The sequence below is a fragment of the Ornithodoros turicata genome, chromosome 5 (assembly GCF_037126465.1).
Source record: "Ornithodoros turicata isolate Travis chromosome 5, ASM3712646v1, whole genome shotgun sequence".
Lineage (NCBI taxonomy): Eukaryota > Metazoa > Arthropoda > Arachnida > Ixodida > Argasidae > Ornithodoros > Ornithodoros turicata.
In genome coordinates this window covers 41,061,322-41,076,086 of record NC_088205.1, presented here as the reverse complement: position 1 = coordinate 41,076,086, position 14,765 = coordinate 41,061,322, and the positions used below count along the sequence as shown (strand labels likewise).

Genomic DNA, 14,765 nt, shown 5'->3' with positions numbered 1-14,765 from the left:
GGAGTTTACTGGAAGATCAATGACGAAAGCGGTCCGGAACGGCCGCTCACCATCGCTGGGTGACGGAGCACAGAGGCAGGTTGCAAAGCATCTTCAGCTGCGACCACAAGCTCTGGACATCCTGTGACGTCATCATGGCATGTCTGGGCAGGTTAGGACAGCTCTGGACATGCAAGGAGAAGGCTGGGAAAGCAAGAGTAAATATGCTAACCCTCAATAGCTAACAATAAAAAGAATTAGTTACACAACAAATCAGCCCACCACAACAGAAGCGCAGAACAATGCGACTGCTCCATCCGACAGCCAGGCACAGAACTGACTCATAATGCTTTTTTCTCTTCTATAAAGTTACGCATCAGCAGCCCCCCTAGCGGTTACTTTCTCAACTAATTTGATACCAAAATTATTAAGAATCACGCCAGCGCTACTCTCGTTCCCAAGGCAGAAGAAGATAGAAAATGATGGGGATGCCTGGACAACACCAACGAGCGCCCGACATGCACGGGCATGAACATCGCAAAAGGCTTAAGGCAATCGACTAGGCCTAAGCACAGCATCATCACCTACAGAATTCAACGGCTAACACAAGACAAGAACCACAAAAATACTAGTCACACAGCGTTAAACATGTGACAACACGAACAAAAGGCTTGGTCACTGCTGAACAAGTCTAAACATGCTCCTACGGGGAATATTCGTTACAGCGAACATGCGAGAAAAGGCTTAACACGAGCGCGGTAAAACAACGCGCAATCATCGGCAAATCACTCACCTTTTCCCCCGCGGCTACCGTTTCTGTCGGCACCCAGGCACAAACTGTCCCTGCGCTGGGACGACGGAGCGACCGACCGCACATCTTCTCCCTACGAGAGCCAGCGGCCGACTGACACTGGCGCCACTCTACGGATGCTACGCATGCGCGCACGCTCGTAGCGCCCTCTGCGCGCTCCTAGCGCCACCTACGAGAGGCTAAGAGAGAAGTGAATCCTTGCGCCCTCTTCTTGCGTTGCTCATTGGTCGTGACGTCATCCCATTGTTCCAAGGCTTCACCGCTTTTTTTTTCACACGGTCGAAACAACTGGACAAGGTCAATCTGCAATGAAGCCATGGCATGACGTCATCATGCACCTGCGTGGGTCAAGGACGCGTACGCTGTAGACAGGGGACCTATTATTTATTGAATCACTATCCCAAGATTATTTCCTTAATTCTTCTATAACGATTGCATAAGAAACTATTGCAGAAGAGCACCATGCATGAAAACTGATCATAGCAAGCATTCTTATCCCAATGACTCAGTAAATGCGACTCGCAAAAGAACAAAATATCCTAACACCATCAGTGGCTAATAACGTGGACTAGGTACACAAAACATCAACACAGAGCATGGTTAACAAGGAGCGCAGAACCATGTGTCCGTTCCGTCTAAGTGTCAGGCAGAGAACTGAATAATGATGCTTTCTTCCTCCTGAATAAAGTCACACGTCTATCCACCTTGTGGCTAATTTACCAACTAATTTAATCGCAAAATTATTAAGAATCCTGGCAGTGCTGCTCACGTCCAGATCAAGGGTGTGGAAGCACTATCGTCATCGTCACGACAAGAATGATCAACAAAAATCTTTCTTGTCAAAAAAGAAAAAATACAGAGCATCAACAAAGGAAAGCATGCAGGCCTGGGCACATCAGGAGCCCTGTCACGAGAGGAAAAATTGCACGACTGCTAGACAACAAAGGAAAGCAAACACAGAAAAACACTTAAACAAAGTGGCAAACACACACACACACTCCACTTATTCATAAAGTCCTCATTGTACATCTGTGCATGGAAGCACACACCATTCACCAGTGATGAACCGTACATCCGTACCCCGTCAGAGGTAAACTGAATCGCACCAAGGCTACGCTTTTCCACTAACGGCCAACACAATTGCTAGGAACAGAATTAAGGCGTCCACACTCGCCAATGTCCAAGAGAGAAGTGAATCCTTGCGCCCCCTGCAGGCCTTGCTCATTGGTCGTGACGTCAGCCTATTATCTCAGGGCTACACTGTTTTTTTCCACTAATGCTCCTCTGGACAAGGTCCACCTGAAACAATAGTGTCACAGTATTATGTCATCATGCAGCTGCGTGGCTCAAGGACGCCTACGCTCTAGACGGGGGACCTGTTATTTATTGAATCACTATCCCAAGATTATTTGCTTTATTCTACTATAACGATTGCATAGGAAACAGAAAACATGAGCGGTGATTGTAGAAATTGAGCATTTCATTCCCAAAGTCTTACTAAATGAGACTCGCAAAAGAACAACATATCCTAACACCATCAATCGCTACATGCAATGAGCTAATCGAGACATGTCCACCTCATCCGAGAGCCAGGCAGATAACTGAATAATGACGCTTTGTTCCTCCTGAATAAAGCCACACACCTGTTCCCCTTGCGGCTACTCTCTGAACTAAACGAATAGCAAAATTATTAAGAACAGCTCTACTCCCATTCAAGGCAGCACTATCGACAAGACGAGCATGTTCCTAGTCAAAAAGAGAAAAAACTACATGTAGAAGGAAAGCATGACAGAACAGGTCAGGGCATGTCAGCGCATGTTTGTCAGACAACAAGGAGGAAAAAGGCGAAGAGAAACACTTGAACAAAGCAGAAAACCAACATCAAACTATTTCTAAGCGCACACATTCCTCTTATTAGAAGAACAGTGCTCATCGTAAATCCCTTCAGGACAATGCACACCATCCTCCATTTTTTCTATTGCTACACTTTTTTTCAGTAACGGTCAATGCATTGCTACAGACACCTGAAACACTGCGCGACGTCATCGCATCCTGTCTGAAGAAGGCAGCGGCAAAGACAAAGACTCCTATTATTTATTGAATCGCGAGATTATTTCCTTTGTGCGACTCTTAATGAAATTCATTCTTACATAGCGCACGCTAATAAACAGAGAAAGAGACACCCATTTCTTCCACCGGATAATTCTTGCATAATGCCACATACACAGCCGCATTGCCCTCGCGTAAAGAAACCACGGGACAAGGATACACAAATTCCCTTAAAGGGACGGTCTCGTACAGCCGGGGCGATTCCGAAACTTAGCCAAAACTAGTTTCACGAGTACTGTACACATACAACCGTCAAAGTTTTATTCGGAATAACAAAGTCGTTTTCGAGGAATTTGTCGAAACGTGCCGTAACGGCAGACGACGAAAGCTGCGCCTCTCTCATGCATACGTCACGCATGACGTCGGCCTGCGGGTGCGTCGTCGTTGTCATGGTAATTGTAGCTTGAAGAAGCACCTTGGTTTGAGTAATCCCCTTTGCTCTCGAAAAGGGACACTCAGGTATATACCTCCGCGAGCGGAGAATGTAGCCCGAGCATTGACTGTGGAGTCTCCCATAATGTGGCACACAATCGGATACGTGGAAGCTAAGTCACGTGTTTTCTTTCCGCGAGTATTTAATACGGTTTTTAAATAAACACGTTCTCCTTCTCCATGTGCGTCGTCAGCGACACTTCATTTCGAAGCATGATCAGAGTACAACGGGGAGTGTAATAGAAGCGCGCGTAATATATTTTTGGTCGGAGCTGTAATGCGACCACGTGCGCCGATGGCCAGCGACTTCAGATTTGTGATTGTGGATGGGGTTGTTCTGCGACTTTTAACTTGTTTCTGAGGATTAACATTGTTAATTAACAATGTTGGTTAATTGGTTGGTTAATTGTTAGTTAACAATTAACAATTAACATTGTTAACATTGTTGTTGTTCTGAACCACCATGCTTGCCACTACTTAGAATGCGCGTTTTTCACCTGAGAACTGAAAGAAAATGTACGAGAGTTGCCGCGGTGCCCAGTAACTTCTGAAAGTCGTCTGCTCACGCCGATGCACAAGCACGCGCAAAAGCAGACGATTTCTGTATCCTATCACGGACTTACCCGCAGGGCGACGTGGCCGTTCTTATTGTTGCCAACACAGATCGCGGCGTGCTCTGCAATCTTTATCAATTTAATTCGGTTATTTAATAACTGTGGCGTGTTTCGTCGGGTAAATTAGCAGTATTCCATTTTCAACAAAGGGCAATGGAATGGTACACTTTATGAAAGGAGCAGGGGGTACGAGACCGTCCCTTTAAGTGAGCAGGGAAAGGGCTTAAGACCTGAGGAATAATAGCAGAGTCACCGCACATCACTACGCAGCTAACACAAGACGACAACAAGATATTAGCGGTGGGTAAAATTGCAATACTGCTAAACAAGTTCAGACATGCCATGATGACGTCACAAATCAAGAAAAAAGCATGCACACACAGACATCAGCTTAGGAATGCACAACGAGACGTGCTTTATAGGAATTTCTACTCCACACTCAGGTACCAGCATTTCTGCACAAATACCTATAAAGGCATACAGCTTACTCCATCAACATATCAAGCAAAGTGAATACTGACACTCAACAACATATAACAAAAAACAAACAAATTCAATTCTCATGAACTCTCCTCTGCCGAGCGGCATTCTTCTGCTCTACCCGGATGCTGACTGTTTCCCCTCATCTACATTCTGTGTAAAAGCAGTGAAAGGAGAAAAGAACCGCGAAAAATAACACACATTTGTGCTCCAATAGCTGTAACTGCAAGAAACCGTAGCGCACACTAGTAAACTGTGACAAAGACACCCATTTCTGCTCTCAGATAATTATTGCATAATGCCACATACACAGTCGCATGACCTTGCTTAAAGAAAGCACAGGACAGGGATACATAAATTTCCTTCTACTGATAGAATAGAGTGAACCACACGGTAAGAACCAAGCACACCGCTTCACGAAGGCATATCAAATGCAGCGCAACAGGATCTGCATGCAGAACTCCTAAAATATCCCACCCAAAACAAGGACCTCACCAGAGTCGCGTGGTAATTCCATTAAAAACGTTCGTCCAATCCAACAGATTACAATGCAAACGCGATAACAATTATTTTTTAAACCACTACTTCACGCAATAGTACATAAATGTATCACTCGTGTCACACGAAAAGGCAAACACATGGCACTTACTTGTCAAGTGGGGTCCCTGGTTCAGAAAAGCGCGCGCGCACACATAGACACACTCACGTTTTCACACTCACAAACACAAACTCTATTTTCACAACCACATTATTCCTCAAATCAATAATTATCCTACCATCGTCAAGGGAAGGCACGCACATGTATGCGAACGCAAAACAATAGGTCTTCGTCCCGGATGTAATAGGATATCGTCACTCGGCCGGCGCGAACCGAAAAAAAAAGAAAGAAAGGAATGCATGTTCGCTATACATCCACGAAGAAAACGGTGCCGTGCTTCCATTGCCGCGCCGGTGCCGATCATTATACAGGAGTGAATTAACTTCGTTTCCCTTTTATTTCCTTGCACCCATATATTTTGCAACAATACTATAGAGCAGAACGGGTAAATGTGAACATCATTCGCTATACACTGTAGCTCTCATCACTTTTAAACCAAACCACTTAACACGTGTTCATAGGTCTTCACTAAATAGGTGAGCCGATAATGACTCCAAATCAAATCAAATCAAATAATCATTCCAGCATCGCTGACTGCAAGCTTGCGTACCCAACAGAGGAATGCGCTCCCATCAACACGCCTTGGGCTGACCTTACAAACCCCAAGCCTTTTCTGAATACGTTCTGCTGTCGCCGGAATAAACTATTTATCGCGAGGGTACTACAATGTCAGCTCTGTTGCTGTTTAAGTGATAAAACAGTGCGCCCGAACCGCGCCGCACGCGAGCCGCGCGCGGGCCCATGCTCGCAGTTTGAACGCCCGACTTGCGCGATCCGTTACCCCGAGTGAGCGCACTGTTTTATCACTTTAACAGCAACAGAGCTGACATTTGATATGCCTTCGTGAAGCGGTGTGCTTGGTTCTTACCGTGTGGTTCACTCCAATTCTATCAGTAGAAGTGAATAGGAGTGTTTTGTTTGTTCGTTAGTATGTGTTTGTCACGCTCGTAGCTGTGTTCAAGCCTAGTTTTCTTGGTAAGAATTCTGACTTTACCGTATTAAGCTGTCCGAGAAGAAGTGACTTTCCCTTCTCGCTTACGGGATGTGTACCCTGGTTCTGTGCTTTCTTTACGCAGGGATAACGCGACTGTGCATGTAGCATTATGGAGTAATTATCTGATAGCAGAAATGGGTATCTTTGTTTCAGTTTATTAGCGTGTGTCTCGTTATTTTATTTTGTTCTCTTATAGCTATGCGAACAAAAGTGCGTGTAATTTTTCGCTGCTCTTTTCTTGTTTTCTCTACTTTTACGCAGAAGAAAGCCTCCTGGTAAAAGCTGAATAGTGTTCTATTAGTGGAAGTGGGGTTGTTTGTTTGATTTTGTTGGGTGTTCGATATCTTGATGAAGTAAGCAGTGCTTAATTTTGCAGTCATGGGTTTTTGAGCAGAAATGCTGGTATCTGAACACGAAGTAGAAATTCCTATATTTCTCTGCTCCCTAAGAAAATTTGTGCGAAAATTCTCTAGAGAGCTGGCCTCAGATTTTCCCTCTCCCTCGCGCGCCCCGCCCACCCGGATCGCGCCAATGGGAGGACGTGTGAGCGGCGTCGGCTGAGTGCCATCTGGGGGCAGAGGTTCGAACGTAGACGGGGATGTGCTTTTGGCGATGCTACATTCACTGGGTCGTTCCATCCACCACGGCCCTGAGTTGGCCCGTGAGATGGCGCTGCTTGATTTGTGAACCTAGGGACGCGCGTTCCTTGGGACCGCGAAAATGGTCGGCGATAAGTACTGAGTCATGATCCCATTTCTGTCTCTCTTTTTTTTTTCTTTTTCTGTTCTTCTTCTTCGTTTTCCTGGAATGAATTGACGGATTTTGACGGCTCCTGTGTTCGCTTGTTTTTGCTTTTAATAAACGTTTCATGATGGGCGCCCTTGAGCGATGCCCGCGTTTGTTTCTTTGTTTTTGCTTTTAATGAATGTTTTATAATGGCTTGTTTCTGCTTTTAAACGTTTTATGATAGGCGTCCTTGAGCGATGCCCGCGTTTGTTTGTTTGTTTGTTTGTTTGTTTGTTTGTTTGTTTTTGCTTTTAATGAACGTTTTATGATGGCGTGATTCAATGCCTGTTAGGCGCGGACTTCGAATGGCGCGTTTGCAGCGTCCTTGAGCGATGCTCGCGTTTGTTTGTTTTATTAAATGTATGGAACACGCGTTGTTAGAGTGATCTTGATAAGACGTCCGCGGAATCGTTGCGCCCGTGTTTTGGTGATAGTAGGGCGTTCTTTGGCGTGTGTGTGTGTGCTTTCCCTTTTATTGAGCATGTCATGCGATTCGTGTGCGATGCGCTGTGGACCGGGACACGGCCGGTGAGAGGTATACCCAGTTTTTGATTCTTTGTCGTTTCGCAGGACAATGCGCTATTATGGACTGTTTCCCTCTGCGTTTTTTTCTTCTTCTCTGTTTCATACCCCCTTTTTGTCTTCACTGCGTCATGCGACACGTGTTGTTACGAAAGGAATTTGATGAGATGCCATCCCTGTGCCGTTTTTGTGCGTATGTTTAGATAATGCCGACAGAAGACACTGGTTCTTTTCCCCCTTTTACTGAACATGATGCCGCACATGTTGTTACAGAAGGACTTTGACGAGACGCCCAGGCCGTTTTTGTGCGTGTGTTTGGTAATTCAGGCTAATGACGAAAGAAGACTACTTTTTTGATGGTTTCTTTCATTAAACTTTTGGTGGCACCGTACCGCTGTCAATCGACTGGGCGCGCATCATCTTTCTATGTGAAACCAGGAGACGCATGCAACTGACCACAGCAGGCTGCGAAATTAATGCACATGACATTTATTGCAAGGAACTGCATGGACAGGCTTTTGTTGACGATGACAACAGTACATGTTGTCGAGGGCTGTCCTTTGAAACCCGTGCCGTAATGCCTCGGTAGTGGAGTACACTTGTTTTTATATGCTGTAGCATATCATGATGCGTGCTCATGCAAAATGACATCCGACTGTCATTTTATAGGATAAACGGTTCCGGGACATTTGATCGAACGTCGTTTGGTCGAAAGCCGTTTGATCGAACGCGGGACATTTGGTCGAAAGCCATTTGATCGAACGCCGTTTGATCGAAACGGCAGCGGTCGTTTGATCGATTTTTTTATTGGTTCACTTGTAGCGTTGATGTAACAAAAAACAAGAAGAAAAACAAAAGAAAGCGTCAGTCCTAGATGCTGTTATCCTAAGGAATATTTAACTCTGTGTTATACGCTACCTGACATTCCTTTCTTTCGACTGTGTGGGACGGAATGTTCGATTGTATCTCATTACGGCCAAAGTCTCATTACGGCCGATGTCTCAATACGGCCGATAATCCTTTAATCCCCAAGTGTCTCATTACGGCCAAAGTCTCAATACGGCCGAAGGTAGTCTCATTACGACCGAAGATGTCTCATAACGGCCAAAAGTCAAAATGTGTATTGTAACGTGCATTGACATGCAATGTTGCTGCCAGGTATGGATATACATTCCAGAGGGTATAAGCCATGCAGTGTACCCTTAGGGCCCTTATCATATATATAAACATATTGTGTGACAATCAGTATGTTATCATACCACAGCACAATGCAGCATATTGTGTAATGTGTACACCCCAAAGGCAGTGTTGATGTTGCTGTGAAGCAGCAGGCTACTAGGTGGAGTTAGCTGCTTGTGGAGAGCTAGATGAACATCGGCTTTGTTGTGACGTTCTTTGGAGACATCCTACAGTCATTGGCCAAGAAGGAACACCTATCTCAGTCAACGTCAGTTTATTTCCATTCACTTTACAATGGTACAATTCTTGCTTCTGGAATGAGTAGACCTGCAATAAGCAAAGAGCAACCGTGAATAGGCTAGAATATTAAAAAAAAAGGCATTTGACTCTACATGGCTGGTTTTAATGTGCACAAGCTGCAGACATGTTGATATGTGTCTGTTATTTCATACAAGGCTAACATAAACCTTCATCTAGACAAAAAAAAAAAGAAAAAAAATTACTTCCAGGTAAACACAATGCATAACCATGAGATGAATTTAGTTGCATTAGTTCATTCACTTAATGGAAACATAAGCGTATACGAAGAGGGGAGTCAAGTCCTGTAGATCACATAAACAAAATACAGAAACCGACACTGAAGATTTTTGTTTAAGTTTAATTTGTACAAGCACTTTGTACCTGAGGAAGCGTGGACATCCACGCGAAAGCTTGTACAAATTAAACTTAATGGAAACATGTGAATATGAAACAGTGATACATTACAATTCATGAAATGATGCATGCATGACTTTCCTTTTCTCGTTTCTTCTTATAAAAGTAGTGCACGAATTAACTCTCGTGCACTACTATACACAATTTTTCACTTCACAACAGAACCGTATGATACAATTGGTAATCTTAACAGCTCACCTCTTCAGCCAAGACTCCCTGGGCAGCAACATCCTGTTAGCCATGTTGTTGTTTTTTCCGGAATCCTTCGCGTACCCACATAACATCACTGAAATGGAAAATAGCTATAAATAACAATGTACTTAAATGACTTCCTCTTGAAATATTTATTGTAATCAGATATGCTTTTGCGCTTAGTACAGTGCAAAAGCCTACGCAACATTTGCAGATGTTCGCGGTAAGCAATTCGAGGAGATCAAGTATGCCGACTTGTGCTTTTATTTTTGAACAAATATGACGACAAATTTTAACAAATGAAATATGGCTCACAATGATAAATGCTGCTGTACGGAGCCGCATTATCGGTGTCTTAACTTCGAATGAATTTGTTGTTCCTAAACGCGCAACGAACCACAAACGGTGCAAATCTACTAACACATACCCACCTACATCTATTACAGGCACTTCGGCTGTTTTGATTCAGTCAAATTACTCGTATGAGAATGCAACTATGTGTGGATAACACACTGCTAAGCCAGACAGTCTACAAAAGCATAACTCACCAGAATTCTTTGTTCTCGGTCTTGGTCAACACAGCGCGATATACATTGGGACTATGACGATTCATTCAACTAAATTTTCACCGGAACAATACGCGCTGCTCGAAAGACAACGACGGAAAATAAAGTGCCGCTTAAGTCCGCTAATTTGCACTTTACGGCACTACAAATCGATAGATAATATTATTGCGTCGGAAACTACAACTGATCGCTAACACATGGATGGCTGGATGGAGCTTAACACAAGAAACGAGATACCCAACGTTGCTAGACACCATCCGAACTTCCGAAGTGAGTGCGTGGGAGTATATATAATAAGATATCAAAACACGAAAGGAAGAGTATTGATCGCCCCTCCTTCTATATCATGCAAAACGTGATTAGCGCTGAGATGAACATGCATGTTCATGACGCGAGTTATTTTCACTGATCAAAAAGAGGTCACGTGGGATTGCGTGACGCTTGCGAAATGTGCAGCAATGTGCGGTGAGCATCATGGCGAAACGAAACTTTAGATCGTGCATTGCACTTCATGGTTGCTGCCGGAAACGAAGCAAACTTATGAGACACTGAATTACAGGTATGTTGGCATCTTCTTCATTCCTGCATATCATTTCACATTACACTATACGTGAATACATGGTGTCATGTCATGGGTGTCATGTCTCACGATGCTGGGGAGGCAGTTGCATTGGGAAGTGTGCATGGTTCTAGACTTTTAATTTTTGATCGCGTAATCGAAATATCGGCACCTCTCAAATTGTGGCTTGCATGTGACCAACCAAGTGCTGTTCCCTTACTAGCGCTTCCTACAAACGACAAAACGAAACATGTGGGAATGTATATTTTTGATTACGCATATATAACAAGAAAATGTATCGTTTTCAGGTTGCTGCCACTACTCCATGTGCCCGCAATTGTCTTGCGTGTATGATTACACTAACGACGTCCCCCACCACGGCGGAAGTGTTTTGCGTATACGCGTTTCAGCATGAAGCCTACAGGTAACATCTGATGCTTACCCTTCGGATATTCTGAATTTACATATTGTAGCTTAGAGGAATTCCGAATGCCCAGAGTGACACACACTTATAACATTGTGACATCAGTGCAGTGGCATAAGCTCTAATGTAGTGCCCTACGAAAATGAACAAGGGGCAGTGCAGAATCCCAAGCACGAGAGGGTGTTGGAAAAAATTGTGGGGGGAGGTCATCATTATAGTTACGTCATTACAGCTTAACATATCATTACAGACGTGTCTGAAGCTGAAATTACAAGGGCACCCCCTGTACGGGGTGCACAGGCAAAAAAAGTTAGGGGGGTGTAGGGGGGTCTGGATAAAGCACTGACGAGGGGGACTCCTCCACCCCATGTAAAGCCCCATGAAACACCTCCTGAAGTATTTTCCTGGCTATGCAGCTGCATCATTATGACGTAATTGTCATTGTTGTCCATAATTCTTGAATATGTTTTGAATATATGGAAAAAAAGTCTGCTTGGCAGCATATGTCTTATGGTCATCATCAAACAAGAGCATATGTCATTTTGTTCAGTGCCTTACGTACTTTTTTTTTTAATTTCAGGTGGACGTAAATTGTAGAAGGCGGCTAGTGGGGGAGAAGATCATAGTCATAGGTCATGTGGCTCCTGGAGCTCCCAGTGGGCTCCCTTGTGGAGTACTTTTCAGAACACACACACACAGTTTGCTCACAGAACCAACGAGTAGGATGTTACTTGAATACTGAGAGAAAATGGCGTAACACATACAAATATCATGTGACACATATGACAATAAAAACATTTTTCACGAGGGATGCATGAAACACTGTCACAATATTGTGTGCATGAACCATTGTGTGTGACACAAGCCGTGGGGGCACACCGCCTCGGACACATTTTGGGAAGCATAAAACACAGTATATACACAGCTAATATGGTGGATGCTTCTTTTTTCTTTTTGGCCGTTATGAGACATCTTCGGCCGTAAAGAGACTACCTTAGGCCGTATTGAGACTTTGGTCGTAACGAGACACTTGGGGATTAAAGGATTTTCGGCCGTAATGACACTTTCGGCCGTAATGAGACTTCGGCCGTAATGAGTTGTTACCGAATGTTCAAGAACATTGCGGGCATATACGCCATTGCAAGTCACCAGTTCAGACCGGAAACGATGGACTACAATTCGCTACGCTGCCAAGATCTAGAAGTTGAAGTGATACTGAAACAAAGGATGCGCCGGTTCCGCGTAAACCACCCACCATTTTCGGCGTTTTGACCCCTCTTTTCCCCTTGTAGGAGAATAATCCGCATTCACTGAGCGACCCAAAGACGGACTTCACAACACAAAGTTCAGTGACAAAAGTTCGTTGTGCAAAGATAGAGAACAAATTCTTGGTTCCATTGTATGCTCAAGTATAGCACTGCCTAGCTGTGTTCTTTCTGAGCTCGTCCTATCTCAAACTTTATAACTCCCTCCGATGTCCTGTTGCCGTGAGTTCCTGTAGTACACTTGATGTACGTACTGGACCGTAAGGACGCTGAACTGATGTCTGTTATGATTTCGTTGAGTTTGGGATGCGCCTATTTGCCTCTTGCGTACCACGGCGTACTGAGAAAAGCAATGCACGCACATCGGTTGTCCGCCCATTTCATCGAACGCCGGTTCGTCGAACGTTTCATCGACGCCATTTTATCGAATGCCATTTCATGGAACGCCACGGGACAGTTGCTCACCAGACAATTGCCCGTCGGACAACTGCTCACCGTTAGAATCAATTTGCCACCATTTCAGATGTTTACTCTTGTAGGAAAATTTAATACGACGTGGAACGGTCAGTACATGGACAGCGCCTCCATTTACAATCTATGAGCTATAAGGCTATGAGGAGTGATATAAACATTGCTACGCTTCATGATAGAAGAGGGATATGCACTATTATACTATACTATTGCTATATACTTACTATATTATTACTATTATTATTATTACTATTACTATACTATACTATACTATTATACTACATACTAGATGTTAGGTCAGATTAGAATTAGTCTGCTGGCATTTTAGACGTTAGGACATGTTAGAATTATAGTGTGGGTATTATAGACGTTAGAATTGGCGTATTAGCATTTTAGACGTTATTATTGTTGTTGTTATATTAGAATCTGTTTATCGGCACTTTAGCTTCTTGGCGAAGGTGTGTTTTGCAGTTCTTAGCAATCGCAACAATGCAAATATTCGCAACAATCGCGCAATCGTATCCTGAATGTAGCAAAGCACATGCGTTAGCAGTGTGCCAACCTATGTATAGCTGTGGCTGACGCTGATACATGATCTCAAAGCTGTTTGCGCGCGGGGAAGTTAACTGAATTAAATTTCACGTTTTATCTCTGATGCTTCGTCCTCTGTCACTCACTTATCCGCCGACAAAGCACTGATTTCCAACATCGTGATATCGGTGCTAAGCCGGTGGTTATAAAACGGTTCGGGGGTTCGGCATAAGGGATATTGGCATGCGACGCGTGATCCATATCGGGCCATTCCGTATATTCCCTCCGGTGTCCGCCCGTTTGGTTGAACGCCGCTTGGTCGACGCCGTTTGTACGAAAGACATTTGTTCGAAGGGAGTTCAAAGCTCGCAGCGTGTCCTTAGCACCTCTTTTCTGTAACTTTTGACTCGAGCATACGGAAGCAGGCAATCAGTGTCCTCTGCTTCTTCTTTTTCTTTTTAACTAAACAGGGGAGACCTCTGGTTGTTTGCAGACCTTTGTCATTCATGAACAGCACAGCTGAATAGAACAATGCGGAAGAATCCGGCGAACCGTAGGACACATATTGAAGCAAATGGCCTCAGGTTGCGAGCAGCCGATAGTCTGTGCCTCTTCTGGGCACCCTTTTCATTGCTGGCGACAAATTTAAAGGGAACCATCTGAAATGGGATAGCCATATGTGCGCGAAAGCCACTCGAAGTCTGTGGATGCTAAGAAGGAAGTTTCATCATGGTACAAAATAATGATATTAAATTAACAGCCATATAAAACCTTAGTTCAACCTTGGTTAGAGTATGCATCTGCAGTCTGGGATCCCTACACATGCACGCAAATTGCTGCCTTGTTAGTCGTCCAACATTGATCAGTTTCATTAATCCTATAAAATGACAGTCTGGTGTCATGTCACGCATCATGATATGGTACAGCATATAAAAACAACAGTGTACTCCACTACCGAGGCATTACGGCACGGGTTTCAAAGGACAGCCCTGGACAACATGTACTGTTGTCATCGCCAACAAAAGCCTGTCCATGCAGTTCCTTGCAATAAATGTCATGTGCATTAATTTCGCAGCCTGCTGTGGTCAGTTGCATGCGTCTCCTGGTTTCACATAGAAAGATGATGCGCGCCCAGTCGATTGACAACGGTACGGTGCCACCAAACGTTTAATGAAAGAAACCATCAAAAAAGTGCTGCGCCAGCCGGTCGATGGTGAAACCGGACGAGGATGGTATGGAAGCTACTCTGCTGAGAACGTCCGCAGGAACGTTGTCGGTGCCTTTGATGTAACGAACGTCGGTGCAGAATTCGTAGATGAACGCGAGATGACGGATTTCGCGTGGCGAGTAGCGTGAACTTGATCGTTGAAAGGCGGCCGCAAGCGGTTTATGATCCGTGAGTAGGATGAAGCGCCGGCCCTCCAAAAGGTGGCGGAAGTCACGCACGGACAAGTAAGCAGCCAGCAACTCGCGCCCAAA

General features: G+C 44.4%; 1 protein-coding gene across 1 annotated transcript in view; it reads left to right on the top strand.

Annotated features, from left to right (window-relative positions):
- LOC135395765 (cell adhesion molecule Dscam2-like) overlaps positions 1-14,765 on the top strand; it is a 167,244-nt gene that overhangs the window by 70,601 nt on the left and 81,878 nt on the right. The gene's annotated exons all lie outside the window — the stretch shown is intronic.